The sequence below is a fragment of the Pleurodeles waltl genome, chromosome 7 (genome assembly GCF_031143425.1).
Source record: "Pleurodeles waltl isolate 20211129_DDA chromosome 7, aPleWal1.hap1.20221129, whole genome shotgun sequence".
NCBI classification, from domain to species: domain Eukaryota; kingdom Metazoa; phylum Chordata; class Amphibia; order Caudata; family Salamandridae; genus Pleurodeles; species Pleurodeles waltl.
The window spans coordinates 26,093,821-26,109,998 of record NC_090446.1 but is presented as its reverse complement, the minus strand read 5'-3'; positions in this window follow the sequence as shown (position 1 = coordinate 26,109,998).

Sequence of the window (16,178 nt, the reverse complement as noted above, 5' to 3'; positions counted from 1 at the left end):
AAAACAGCACCGCAAATGAAGCTATTGTTAGAAAAATAAAACAATGCTGAATAAAACGTAGGTGGGTTAAAGTGCACAGCTGCAGGCCTAGTTAGCTAAAATAATGTGTCTAAAACATGGCTAAAATAGCTACACAACACCCTCCCCTTGCCGGTCAAAGGTGGTTCAATGCTAATGTATAAAAACTCTAAACTAAGACATCAACCAAGGCAGTAATGTAGACAAGTTCAGGCGAGCAAAAGCCATAGTAAAGGACAATTTTGATAACCACTACGTGGCATATGGAACCAAAGTCAAAAGTTAAAGTAATTTTGGACATTGCCAATCGTATGCACGACAATGGAAGCAAGGAGATGGTGAACTTCGGCAGGTGACAAAATATCCAAGTCAGGTTCAGGGAAGACCACACAGCACACGTGTTCCAGAGATTGAGCCTCAGTCAAGACAGCAGCAGTCTGTATTGGGCCCACAGCAGAGGTAAAAATCGCCGAATCCACAGAAGGCAGTTCATATGCCACCTCCCTTAGCAAGCGTACCCTCAACACGTGTGTCTGACGATGAGCCCTCATCGAGAACATCAGCAGATCAGCATCCAATGAAAGTAAACGCTGCATAGAAAGACACAGTTCCAGTGCACATTCAAAGAGGCACCAGAGGCATCGAAACACGGGTTGCACACAATCCAAAACTGGTCGGAATGACAAAGACCAGTCACACTCCAACTGTAGCAGGAGAGGTGTTCCGAAATACTGCATCATGCGTTCATGACACAGCTGTGCTGGTGGTAGCGCATTCAGTCCTCCTTTCTGTGAAGGGACAGCCATTGCATAGAAAAAGTAGCAACAGCAGGATGCCACCAATTAAAACCAAAGTGATCAGGGATCCCCCAAAAACACTTGAAAAGAGCGAATGTATGGCCACAAGTATTATACCAAATACAGAGGAGAAGGTGTTAACGAAACCAGAATCAACAGCCTTAAAAAAGTGGCCAATTCCACTAGTACTAGACACATTGAACATTCGTCCCACAAAATCACCAAAGTGTCTCAGGAAGTTGATATTAAAAAGGGACTGAATTTCTGCTGATGTCCTTCCAACTTGAAGCGCATAGGTCTTGCGGGCTGATGTAAGCGCCACACGTTTTTGGAACAATAAGGCCTTTAGTCTGCCAAACTTGTCAAAATTAACACCAGAAGTAGCAATATGGGGACAGATGTCCGCTACTCCCTTGAATTGTTCAGGGATGATAAGAAAATTCCCGCAACAAGTAACAACTTTGGAGACAGAAACAATGTAAGGTATTCAGGCTTGCATCCCACCACAGCTCACACGGTTAAGGAGCACATAGCTGCCATTGGAGATCACCTGGAATACGGGTCTAATTAAGAATATTGCAACTCCCTTCAGATAACAAGCTAAGTTTTCCACAGAGGCATTGCATGCCCCGTACAAGGACAGCTATTTACAAACCATTGAATGGCTCACAGAAGTCTTGCATTTGCTACCTCTAAGAAGGACTTCTTTCATGCCATTGAGGCATTTGTATGAAAAGGGAAGCTCCCACACCTCGTGCATGTAATTATCTCACAGCCTGTACTATATCTATTGCAGAGGACTCAATGTTATTTAGGGTGTAAATGCGATTGGACAAGGTGTTAATTCCGTCATCCACCAAGGCTAATGCTTTTTGCTAATCCTCCTTAACTGGGCAGCCTGTTCTTGGTGAGAAGGTTTCCAAATTTAATTATATGTGTCATATATGAAGCATCTTCTGCGCTGTTCTCTGGCCCCTAATAGGAAATCCTATAAATCAGCGTTATTGGACAGGAGACTAAGATGTTCTTTGACAGCATCTAATGAGGAGACCTTCATCCATTGCTGGCATAGTTTCCCTATACTCTATGTTGTCACGATACCCGAGTGTTCTAAGGATATGTAGCAAGGGTCCGGGCTATTAGTTCTAAAACCCCCGAGGACTTCACAAAACTCTTATGGCACCCATTGGTGTCTACAGGCCATAATACCCACCCACCAGGATGCGATAATGTCGTATTATATGTTCCATTTTGTACCCATTCATTAAGATGGTCTTTAGCTGCATTTATATACTTTGGGAATTTGTTAAATTTTGCAGGGGTGAGAATACTGGGGGCATTCAATTCTTTAATGCTTGCTAAGCCTAAACAGCTTGTTTGTTGCACTGTTTCATTTAGGAATACCAACTGAACAGGAATCATACAAGCTCTAACTAAAGCTTGTATACTTGTAATTTTCCAATTTCACGTTCCCCACACACTTTTCAAATCAATCGATTCAAGCCAATGTTCATAACCTTCTATGGCCAAACAGTAAACAAAGGAATCAGAAGATATCAATTTAGTATCAGTCAATAATACATGCAAAGTTTCTCTTACTGGCAATTTGAACAATGTGACTCAGCATTTTTTACATTATGTCCAGAAAAATATCCAAACTTTTCAGTATACGTTTTTGAGCTGCCTATTGGTGGAATTGGGCAATGTTCCCATTGTGGATATTTAAAAATAGTTTTTGTGATACTTGCGATGTGAAGGAAATTATGTCCATAATTATTGTAACAGAACATATCTCCATAATTCCCTTTAAATTGGTACACATCATCACTTTCAAAAAACGCATAATACTGTAGATCAGACATCATAGTATCAGCTGTTTTGACACCCCAATCATCAGAAATCACTTGGGGTGTAATTACATCAGTCAATGAAAGTTGAACACATAAGATATTTGAATGATCTCCGTGGAACCATGTATGTCGAATAAGACTTTATCCCATACAATCCCATCAGGAATTGGCACTGCGGTAATGTTCACTAGGGACAAGTCTCTGCGTATTTTGTGTGAAGAAAAATGTGGTTTTAAGACTTCATCCACCATTTCAAGTTTAGGTCATTTAGATAGGTAATGACCATGAGTAATAAGAAAGAAAACAATGACAAACCCAATCCAAAGAAGAAGGGCAACCACAATCAGCGACAACCATAGATAGTTCCAAGGACGAGTAAGATAGTTCATTTTTAGCCAATATATCAGCTTACGTGTTTTTGACAATTTAGTCACAGTTGAGGCAGATGGGTCTGAAGAAAAGTCGCAGACGAATTAACCATCATCTGTACAAACAAATGCTGGTGGTGTATTCAGAGGAGGAGAGACTGCTGAAGATTCCCTCGGTGGTGTGTATTATTTTATGACATCAAATGGGTGGAATTTGTAGAAGGCTGTTCTGTATCCACTGACATTGATAAGGCAGTAGTCATCAGTGGAACTAATGAGAGTTCATTTTCCACCGTCCCCAAGCTCAGGGAGCTATCAATGTTGCTGTTGAAAACTGGCAAAGGACCATCCTGGTCTGTAGTGGGAGGGATCCGGGCACTACTCAGGAGTCCTCTAGGTCTGCTGGGCAGGATCTGCCACATGTTGTAAGAAAACGATTCTCTTTAGGACCAGGCAGGGGTGATAGTATAACAGTTCTGGTACCATGAATTCCCAGGACTGGGACCAGTGCTCGATAGGAAGGGCTGAATTCCTTTTTCCATGATCTTTTCACGTACTAGATCCTCAAGCATGGGAATCCAGCTGGTAGATGTTACTGGTACATCCCTAATTCAATAGAAGGCAGCATTGGCAGTCACCCTGTCATTGTGGAAACATTGTAACTGCTGCAAGACAGTGACACTGTAATTTATGCAAAAAGGCATATTTGCTGCCTCCGTGCAAGGACCCTCAAGATCCGGAACATACATTTGAGTTCCAAACAGACACTGGTATAAAGTACACCTTGCCAGGGACCTTCTAGACAGATTATTAAGTGCTCTCTAAACTCCAAACAGGTATATAAGCCAACTACAACCCGTGCCTAATACTCTTGCTGTTAAGGATTGCTTTAGATCGTGGTTTAGTCGCTCCACAACACTATTTCCCTCGGGATGAAATGGAGACAAGTAATGCAGTTGGACCCCTAACGATGCCATGGTATCCCTGCATGCCCTTGAGGCAAAAGCAGGGCCCCGGTCTGAATGGAAAGCCGCAACAGCATATGTACTGATGAAGACTTGCAAATCTTTAATAACACTTCAAGCGTAAGCCGAGCATTGTGGCCACACCTATAGAAAGCTGAAGCATGAGTCAACAGCGACTAGGATATATTTGTAAGCAATGTTTGCTGTCAGGGGATCACAATGGTCCAAGTACACACATTGTAAAAGTTTATAAGAAATTAAGAGGTGTGCGCTTAACGCTGGATCCTATTATTTGTTGGCAGATGTCACAACAAAGTACATACTGCTTGGCCTGTTTGTGAAGACCCAGCCACCAATAGCGTGACTGCAATATCAAAATTGTAGCCGTCACACCAGCATGGACAGATGCAACCCCCTCATGCTCTGCTCTTTCTAACTCTGGTCTGACATCTTTATTGGCTGGACCCTCACATCTGGAATCTTTAATTCTGCTTTCAACATGCTTCCCATCCGATACCTATATTTAGTGGGATACGATTTGGGCATTGGTTTACCCTCAGCTGTAGCTCCTATAGCCGCTAATGTTTCATCATCCACTCTTGCAGAAGCCATGGCTACTGCCGACTTTGCTGCTTCATCAGCCAAAGTGTGGCCTTCAACGTGTATTCCAACACGCTGGTGTCCTAGTATATGTAAAACATGGACATTTAGTAGTTTTTCCTTCAGATCCACTACCTTCCCCCAAAGGAGTCTGTGTTTTATGGTATTACCTTTCAAATCTCTGAACCCATTGTGTTGCCAGTAATGTAGGTATTCGTTGAAGGACTGGACACAGTAGTATGAATCACAGACAATCAATGTCATCCGCTCAGGATGCTAGTGCCATCACGAGAGCCTTAAGCCCTGCGAGTTGTGCTGTACAGTCTCCTAGAGCCTGTGTGTATGTTTTTTTTCTGGATAGAACTTGCCATCCTTCAAATATCCACTCAAGACTGGGCAAGCAGCTGAGTATTGGTGTTAAGTGCCTATAGCAGGTTGTGCTGAACCATCGGTATACAAAATTGTTTTGTATTGTTCAATAGGTAATGTATTTGCTGGAACAGGGTATTCAAGTTTGCATTGTAGGAATTCTTGAGTCTGTAATTTGAGTCAAACACATAATCAACATCAGTGGCCCTCAGAGACATTGCCCATTGGATCCAACGTGGATGTAATGCTTTAGTGTTCAGGACGCTCGCTTTGGTAACAACCTCAATGGCTGAAACATGACAATAATGCGCTTCCCATTCACAAGAGGTCTCCCTTTAAGGACTGCCATCTGAACAGCAGTGAGAATTTTCTCAGTGGGAGCAAAGTGCTGTAGTATACAAGTGTGATTTATATGTAATGGAGACGGTCTCAACTTCATTGAATGTCATATAGGTGAAACCAATGGCACCAGCAATTACTCTGATAACCAAATGTTTTTTGTTGTCTTGTGTGTAAGTGTTTTGCTTCAAGCATGTCTTTTTGTAGTGCCTTGAGAATGCATGTATGTTTGACTGTCCAGAATGTTCTGGTAAAGTCGAGGTATATTAAGTCATATAATGGTTTAATACATTGTGCATAATCTGAAATGTATGTTCTGCCACAATTCAGAAAGCCCAGCACTGATTGGAGCTTCCTTAATGTGTTTGGTGGTTGTAATTGTGTGCATGTTTCTAAAAATTGGGGCTCAAGCTCTTGCCTGGGTCTGACAACTCATGTCCCAAGAATATGGCACTGAGGAAGGCTATTATTGTTTTCTTGAAGTTGAATTTATAGCCAATTTGGGTGAATTCTACAACAACGCGGGCTAACCGCCTTAAATGTTGTATGATGTCATCATCTGTGACGTAAATATCATCCACATAGGACAACGCCTCACGGTCTATGTTGTGTAATATTGATGTCACACAAGCTGAGAACAGTCCATGTTGTTCTTGTTCTTGTAGCCTTGTGGGAGTCAGCAAGATTTTTTCTGAGAGGCTCAGGTGCTGAAACTGGTTAAGTCCCTACTTTCAGGCGCTATGTTCTGGCAGAAAAACCCGTTGGATATGTTTAGGGTTGTTTTGTATTTGTTCCCCACAATGTTGCTCATCAGTGCTGTACTATGTGCATTTTGTATAGCATATGTTTTTGCATGACTTTTTAAATGTCTGCAGTCTAAGACTATCCTAAATGAGTGGTCGGGTTTGGCGACTGGGAATAATGGATTATTCATTGATGAGTCCGAGCGTTCAATGACACCCTCGTACTCTAATTGTGCGAGGATTTCCCTCACCGGGGCTTTTGCCTCGTATTTGATTGGATATTGAGGTTGGGGCTGAGGTGTAGATTTTATCGGTATTATGTGGTAGGGAGAATCTTTCTCCTCACCCTACATGATTGCGATATAGTGCAGGTGCCTGCACCACTGAGTCAATGGCGTATTGTTCAACGAGCTCTTTTAGAACCGTGGCAAAATTACCTATTAATTGCATTCCTAAATCTAGGGCAGGGGCTTCCCCGTATTCATCTTGAATTTGTTTCAACACTTCCGGAAGATTGGCAAGTGTTGGTGTAGAGCGCGGCAAATACAGTGCCCCAGGTATTACAGTTTTCAACTGTGGGAACCATGCCGAAAGGCAAGCACATTGTCAAGGTTCGATTTTTATCCTGAGAATCATTATGGGGAAAGACTGCTTCCAGTGCATTTATTTTTTCAGCTGACCAAAACAGAATCTCCTCCCTTATGGTGGGTACTTTACCCATGATCAAATGTACTGTGGCAGGGTTAATAACTTGCGCTGCTGCATGTGCCTGCTCTGGAGCAGCCCTTGCTGGGTTTGTATTTAACATGTGCATGACAAATTGTACTAACAATCTATATGTCGTTGTGACTTCTGTATATAAGCGGTGGACCTCAGCTACCGCCATTGCTGCTGCATCAGGATGTGGTGTATATGTGGCCAATAGAGGCCAGGTCAGGCCAGCATTACTCAATGGACCTAACCTTACCCGTAAAATAGTGTGGGGTGGGGTGCCATCAAGCCAATTGTTATGGTCTTAATAAGATAAAGGTATCTCGAAAGCTGCATAAGCTCTGTATCGTGCAGGAGGGTTTGCCAGTGTATAGTTATGAAATGTATTTGTGTTCCCATCCACTGCTGGAAAGGTGACTCAAGAATAAAATATTTCTGTTCTATATGCTGCGTGAGCTTCGACAACAAATGTAACTTGACCTCCCTGGGCCGCTAAGCTGTTTGCCAATAAATGTGCAATAAGGGGGCCGCTCATATTTACTGCTATTGCTACCTGTTGAGGGGTCGCCATATTACTGGTTTATTGTGCTCGAGATAAGGATACCAACTGGGGATCAATCCTTATATGGTTCAAGCTTGAACAACCTACAGCTGTAGATAGATTCCCACCTACCTAGCTCAATACCACGGACGTCTCCATAGCCTTCAGTGAGACGGAGATACTTAGGAGGATCTGATTTTCTGTTCCTGACCAGACGTTGGGCACCATGTCACATAGGTTTTCATTAGGGTAATGAAGCCACTGTGTTTGGGTGGTAGGATCACCTGGATTGTGGGTGCTGAGTACAATTCCAAACCTAGTGACACCTGTCGGCCTAATCCGGGGTTTCCTGCTAACTAGCAGTGCCCATCTCTGACCGAGATGATTGTGGCAACCGAGCTCATGGTACAATAGACTCCCCAGGGAATCATGGTATATCAGATTGTATCCTGTTCTCTCAGTTACTAAGATATCACTTAGGCAAACATAAGAGAGGCAGAATATATCTAAATAAGCATTAATTAAAATATATCTACATCTTGGATAAAAGCAGGTGCATGTCAGTAACTAGGATAATGAAAGACAATAGGAGCAGGGATGTATTAAATATCTGCAACTTGGTCAAAAGCAGGTGCATGGCAATAACAAAGACAAAGAAAGACAATAGGAGCAGGCATGTAACTAAAAGTGTAAAACACAAGAACAGCCTTACCATGCTGTCTAACAGGGGAATAGATCGATAACCCCCACCCTACGCTAAATATGAGCACATTATACTAAGCCTAGTCTGCTTTTGGGTTCCCCCTGGAAAAACATCATCCCTCATACTTTGAGAAGAGGCCTGAAGTCTATAAAGACACCGTCTCCATCTGGATCAGGGTTCGGTCGTTCAAGCAGGTGTCTGTAGTGAAGTTTGCAGCAATCAGCATACAATCGTGGTCATCTCGCTGGAACCTCTCTCTAACGTGTCTGGGACTAACGGGTATTTTATAATAAACCTGCTGATATTCTAAGAAATAGCCTCTACGCATAGGTGCACTGTTTTCTGTGAAAGTAGAAGACACAGCATACCACGTTTGTCGGCAACCCATTCTGACTGCAGCCTTGGAAAGGCTCAAAGTGAACTATATGTCCTACCCAGAACGCAATGCTTTCCTAGGCAAAAGGACAAGATAGAGAGAAGTAAAACATCACCACAAACAAAGCTTTTGTTTGAAAAATAAAGCAATGCTAAATAAAAAAGTAGGCAGGTGAAAGTGCACAGCTGCAGGCCTAGTCAGCTAAAATAACGAGTCTAAAACATGGCTAAAATATCTACACAACAGGAATAGGGGTTAAGTTTCCTTTAGTTGTTTTTGTTGTGTGACCTGCAGTTACCCCTAGTAATTTCTGGGAAAGGGAGGATGAGCCGGATGTCTGCTGAGGAGCTGGGGGGGGTTCATCTGGCTAGTGGTAGACTACCTCCCGATGAAGCTGCAACTGGGCGGCTGGGTGATCCAGGGCTACCCCACGGAAGCAAGGTGGCTGCAATGGGGCAAGGTGCTGTACCATCTGTCCCGGATATTCAAAACTGGAAGGAATGACCACCAAATCAAGCATCGCTGGGCGGACCTGGTGTTAGGGAAGCAGGATCTGCTTCACCATCTGGGAGTCAAGATTGGTGGATCAGTTGATAAGTCATTTTTTGCCATACAACCCAAATTTGTGAACATATGCATGTTGCTGTTAACTTCGACTGCTGCATCCAATGCATGTGGACATGTTGTATGCGAGCTGTACGAAGGGTCAATGCCCCATGTTAGGGCAGCATTTCAATTGTACAACAAGGAAGCAAATGCAGGACAGATGTCAATTCTAGCACTCATAACCATCTCCAAATTTTGTGATGAATGCAAATTGTAACTGGGTAATGAGCAGCTCCAAATGAGGCCAGCGCCATGCAACATGCATGAAAGGGGGCCCCAAAACATTGTTCTGATCACAATTTTTCAACTGCTGAGTCAGTAGATAATTCCCTAGGTATCATTTTCAGCACTCAGAACGGCTGCTGTGAGGAGCTGTGTGATGTGGGCATACAAATGTATGAGAAGGGCCCCCATGCACTTAGCAGTAGTTTTGCTGATCAGTTGCATCTCCTGCTGAGTGCATCATTGACCTTCACATTGAAAGATGATGTTGGACAAAACATGCAACATGGTGTGACATATTTCTGACTGTGCATACACATGGCAGTGAGTAAGGGGTCCACTCAGGGCCACAAGGACAGTACAGATGAAATTGGTACTACACCACTGTAGTTATATTGGGTACTTTGTATAAATAGCCATGGCCATGGCCATGTAAGGGTGCCTTCAACATGCAATGATCCGGACTACTGGCAGGTCCATGTTCCAGTTTGTTGTGTATCACAGATTGCCTATACAATGTCAAGAATCAGACACATGTGCTGAGTCAGTTCTATAGGCCTGCCTCCGGTCACTTACAGTATGGGGCTGCCTTGCATCAGCTCCATCGCTGGCATACCACTCACTAACCTGCATCATCAGATGCTTCCTCTGGCCACTGAGCAAGGGTGTCCGTGTTGAGGCTTATTCATGTGCCCATGTGCTTATTCCTCAAATGACTGATAAAGGTGTACGATGGTAGCAATGGCAGGCCACATACTATTGGCACTACAGCCATGATTTCATCCAGTCAATGTGCAGGTAGGTACCTCAACATCACGTGTGTACAATCCCATAGCTATTTCAATAGTATGTGTGCCTTGAGCGGGCACACACAGATTACTTACTTGACTGAAGGATATATGATGCCATTCCTCAAGACCTTGGAATACCCACACGACCCCAGCGTAGTAGTTTGTCAATTAGCTGTGACAATGATGTAAAGGTTTACAAGATCAGATGCAGGCTGGAATGCCATGTGTGTTACAATATGCGAGGCACTGGGACAACCATTGCATGCCCCTCAGATGGAAAAAACATGATAAAGCAGTCCCCTATGGTAATGGAGGTGTTGTGCTATCAGATAGCTGCATGACAATGTCATGTACATATGGTGCAGTAAGAAGCATCACAGGAGTGTCAAGGAAAGTGATGATTTGGATGTGCGTGGGTCTACCTGATCTGAGAGTATTTGTGATAGAGTGATCATAAAGGTTGGTCAGTTACTGTGATCCGTGACTAGGACGACTATCTCATTCAGCCTAACCAGTTAACACTGTTCAATGTTGTCCATGTACTGCAGCTTGCCTTTTACACTAAGCAATGTTTTCCATTGATGTCTTGCAGGTGGACCAGCCCCCAACACCATTGGAGAGGTGGTGCGTATACAAGACCCCAAAGCATCCAGTAAGTGTCACATTGTGTGTCCTGTGAGCTAATACAGGGAACAGTGTGATTCAGTCAGAGGTGTGGAAAGCAATAACAGGAGTGTTTGGTCCTGACCAATGATCTGATGTCATTGGAGGATGGATAGTGACATCATGTATGTTGGAATGTTGTGCAATGAGGATGGTCTGCATGTAGTACACGGGCCAACGTGTGCTGCCACGGAATTGTGTGTAATGGGAATGATTAGGGCTGACCACATATTCATAGCTGTCTTCCATTATGTGTCACAAGGCAGCTGGACATGTAAACACCATGCCTGTTGACAACCACAATGTCACAGCACCATTTTCAGCATGGTGTGCCACACTTAGCATACACTTATTGACATGATGTTACAAATGTGGGTTCTATCTGCAGAGGTCATTGGGGGGCTATGTAGGAAACAAACCCACCACAGGTGCCTAAGTAACCTTCAGACCTAATGTGTTTGTAGGACAGCATGGAACCATAATATGCTGCTCAACAGGCAGTAGTGTACACAATTTGTGGACAACTCCACTCCAAATGGTTGCAGGAAAAGTCTATGATTCTCCTACAGCAGGGGCCATAGGTAAGTGCACCAGACACCACTGGAGCGTCGCTTGATGTGAGGCTCCAGACGCGCTAACAGCTCCATATTTACAAGATTTTTTGCCAAATTATTTTAGTGGTGTTATGCCTCCTTGTAAAAATGGACTCCTCCGACGCAGTGTTTGCCATCAGAGGGGCGTGCAATGGGTGTTGATGTGGGCATGCCACAGCAACAACCATTGCATTTTGATGCTGCCTCCGATCTATGAGATTCCATAAACCTGAAGAAGGGCCAAAATCATTTGCCACCCCAGGGATGGCGTTAGCACGGCGCTACCAGGAGGAATACTTTTGTCCTCCTCTTTCTTCCCTTTTCCTAAGCGTGCTCCCTTCTGTAACATGCATTGAAAGAGCTAAATTGCAAGGAAATTAATGTTGATTTGTGGAAAGGGACACCTTCCCCCATATGAACTATAACAGCCCTCAACGCAGACACCCATGTGCGATATTGCAATGATGCCTGCGTTTGCCCAGACAGATACATTTAGGACCCATTTAGGGAACAAAAGAGGTGTGCACCTTATCCAGTTACATAAGGTGCATTCCTGCGTGGTGAACGTGATGGAGCCCAGCACAGCCAATTTTGGGGGTGCAACGTGCTCTGTCATTTTCACATGAATATGTGCTCAGATGTCTGCAGTCCTCACACCATGGTCCTGCCACCGTGATAATTATGACTGATGTAGGCCACACCACATACGAATAGTATGTGATTTATGTGTGTGTAGCTGGTACCTTTATGTGGTATGACATGGATGTGCTAATGATGTAACACCTTTCAGGTGACAGCAACCTATGCTGAGCCAATATCACTGTGGGATTAAGACCATCCATACAGCCACCTTGTATGTGCAACTGTACACGTCGGACTACATAGCACAGCATAGGGGGCTGCAGTTCTGTAATGTGCTGACAATGTGCCACAATGTGTAGCTCAAACTGTGCCCAACCTTTCTTTTGCCAGCACTGCATCAGTTGTACATGTGAGCACATTATGGGATGTGGGGTGGCCCCATGTAACATAAACTCAGGGCAGGTCTTACAACAGGACCTATGAATGTAGATTTACCAAACCTCAGAATGACAGGTTGGTAGTTAGCAGCCCCACAATGATATGGGCCACACCTTGACTACATAATGAGTGATCAGGCTGTGATGTATCACCAGGGGTGTTGAGGAGATGGAAAGCATGCCCACACCCCCTAATGTCCAGCAGACAGTTATTTCAGACCTGGAGAGGCATGTGATTCTCACTAGTTAAGTGACACAAATGTTGATGAGTGTTGTATTAGTTCCTGTCAGCTCTGCACCCTTTTGCTTTTCAATGGATTGCCATCATCTCACTGACATGTTCATGATACTGGTGATGTCTGGTTGGTTTTAGACACAGATGAGATAGAACTTAGTGTTGTGGAATGTGTGTGGGATTGTATGTGTTAGTTGCTGTTGAAGTGTTAATTTTGACTCTTTACAGACTCCACCCAATGCTGATACTGATGCTTGCTTCTTCTCATATTTCAGCTGCCAATATGACTTTTGAGCAGCGGCCTGTGTTCATGAAGAGGGCAGACTGATACTGCCACATCCTGAAGTGGAGGCAGGATATTACAGGATAGGCCAGAGTTATAGACATGAGAGAGCGTCCGGGAATGGAGTGCCTTTCCACATGGTGGTCCCACGCTGCACGTACCAAGGGACACAGGTGCCAGCACTTCAGGGATGCAGGGGGTCCCTGCTCCACCTACACCATCAACATCAGCACCCCCTGTCAGCACACAGCCACCAGCAGCCAGTACCCCCACCCAGTTTGAATTGGACTTCAGGAGGGACTTGAAGGCCATCCTGAAGCCCCTGGAGAAATTGGAACAGCAATCGGCTGACAACTGTAAAATGTTGAAGTTCATAAAGAATGAATTTCTGGACAACTTGAACTACCTTCAGTTCCTTCACCTCCCTATTGCGTTTATGTTAGTTTTGGGTTGGGTTGTAGATAGTTAGTAGTAGGTTAGTGCAGGGTAGGCATTAGTTAGGTTAAGTACGTAGGGGGTGGGTTTTTATTCAGTTTTTACTGTTGAGGGTTGGGTGGGGGGTTAGGTTGGGGTATGTGAATTCATCTAAAACATATTTTTTTAAATTAAAACATTTTAGAAAAAAAACACATTATATATATATATATATATATAAATATATATTGAAGGGAGTGTTGGAAAGAAGAATATATATATATATATATATATATATATATATATATATATATATATATATATATATATATATATATATATAAAACTTGAAAACACTCCTGCTGTTCCTTCTGTGCTCGCCTAGCGAGGTTGGTGCTCCATTATGGGTGCAGGGCCCATTCCAATGTTCCACCAAACAAAGTTCAAACGCTGGTACTCCAGGCAACTGCAATGTTTATTCAGACCACAAATTCCTTGTCCAAATTCACATTTTTAAATGTATAAATATAACATGTCAAAAAAAGGGCAACGCGTTTCAACCATCATGGTCTTCTTCAATCGCCCACAAAGACAAAATTCAAACTCACCGTGGCCCCTCCTACCTTTTTTTTTGTTTGTTCTAAAATTTTCTATTCTTCTCCCTCAAGTAAATCCTACATTTATACAATATATATTTATATATAACCCACATTTTTTTAAATATATATAATTACACTTTAACTTCATTTCTATTTCACTATCAAATGAGAAACAACCATCATCACAATTCTCCTGATACTTGTAGGATAGCCCCATTCACAGCAAAAGTCATCATGACCAAATTGTATAAAACCCTGAACAACTATTGGTACCCATGAACCTTCATCTCTCAAAGTTTTCTAACCTATATGTACAAAAAGTTCCTTGTCCTCGTTCAAACCCCAAGGATGTCGGCTATTGAGCCGAATAATGTACTCCGATTCTAGCCTTCTTAATTTCCTCTCTCTGTCGCCCCCCCTTGGAGTGCTGAGGACCCTGTCTTTTCCAAAAAACATCATCTTATTTGTCATGCCTGCATGTACCAAATTGCGGTGACGAGCCACTGGGTAAGTTGCATCCTTGTTCATCATAGCTCTCCAGTGTTCCAGGATCCCTTGACTCAGTAACCAGGAGGTTGTCTCATTAGTACTTTATTACACAAAGCAAGAATTCATTCATTTGTCTATTTGCGTCAGGTATTAGTGAACACCTTAACTAACCTTGAATTAGCATTAGCATGTTGGGCTTCATACAAAACATTTAGTAACCACGAATTTAGAAAACATCTAAACTAAGGCCTCTATGAAAAGAGCAGTTGGTACCTAGGAAGAAAAGGCAAACAGACAAATTCACAATTTGTATCAGATAGTTACCCATCCAAGGGGTCAGCAAGCAGCGTCAGTCTTCGTCCTCAGGACATCAGTTCATCGGCATCAGGCAAAACATGACGAGACAAGGTCTCAAGATAGCATAGCTAAGAACACATCACTTCCCTCTTACGGAGGAGAAGATAGAAACGGGCAAAATGGGTAGAGGATGGCTCAAAAGAGGCGAACCAGCAAAAGTCTTTAGGAAAAGTTGAATGGCAAAAGTTAGGGTGGCAAGATGACGAGTAAAAAGTGGATTGTGTCCGATTTCTCCTTGTGTCACGCCGTTAAATCAAAACTGTCTAACTATTTCCCAATTCCTCATTGGATAATTTTTGGTGCATTAGTATCTCCATCCAATCGCAAGGTAAATCCCCTACTAGAATTTTCCTCAATTTGCAGTTCCCATGCCACTTATTGGTCCAGGTTATTGACGTCTCCATCATTGAGAATGTCAGGTAGGAAAAGTTACACTTCGCGCTCCAGTCAGTGTCTTCATTGTCTTCTCCCTGGGAAACTAACTTTGTATTTGTTACGAATTACACTGTTGCATCCAGCAAGAACATCACCTTGAGCAAGTCGGTTCTCATGAGAAAGAATTCTGGAAAAGTACCGCTGTCCTGTCCTTCAGCAAACCAGCACATTGCAAGTTAGGAAAAGCAATTCAAATATGAGGCCAGGCAGCTAGGCCCAAGCTTGTGTTAACCTAAACCCATTTTAATTAATAAAGCAAAACTCTTAATATATAACCTAAACTATGATATATTAGTACAAATTTGAACATAAATGCATAACATTTCATCATTAATAATCAATTGCATTAGTCTTCGTGTACATTGGTAGCCACTCCCCGTGGGCACATTTTTGACGCGTGCATTATTTCTCTAGGTTATCACATTTCTATGCAGCTTCATCACACATTATATTTCAAGCTTCGTATTAATATTGCTTTTAAAACTACACACTCCAACACTTGTAGTAAAACAAAAAGCCATGGAAGGAATTAAACCTTTGATGACAAAATGGCTCAGCGATCGCTTGGGGGTGGCCCCCTGTTCATAGAACATGCATATGTTGGAGTATAGAGCCCTAAACATGGGTCGAGTTCTCGCTATATAAAAAATGCAACACAATAAAGAACAAACTTTTCTTCGTTGGCAACGCAATGAACCACTTCTCAGGAACCAACTATCTTGTTTGCACTTTTTTTTGGATCGCTGACCTTTACTAATCTGCAATCTAATATGTTTGGACAGAAAGGTTCACCAAGTTACATCCACATAAAAAAATGTGTTCTCCTGAAGCAAAGGTACAGAGACAATTCCTGAGAATTACCACATTTGTCTAGTAAGCGAATGCTGTAGAAAATGAGTTAACACATTAAATAAAGGTCCCGAAATATCAAAATGGAACTGCATTTTAATTGACTAATCACCTACGTTTGAGATTCAAAAGTGATATTTTCGATGCGTTCATAACATCATTCCTGGTTCCATATGCTGCACACACACGATAGCACTCTTTGGGCCAGATGTAGCATTATTGCAAATTGCGTCTTGCAATTTG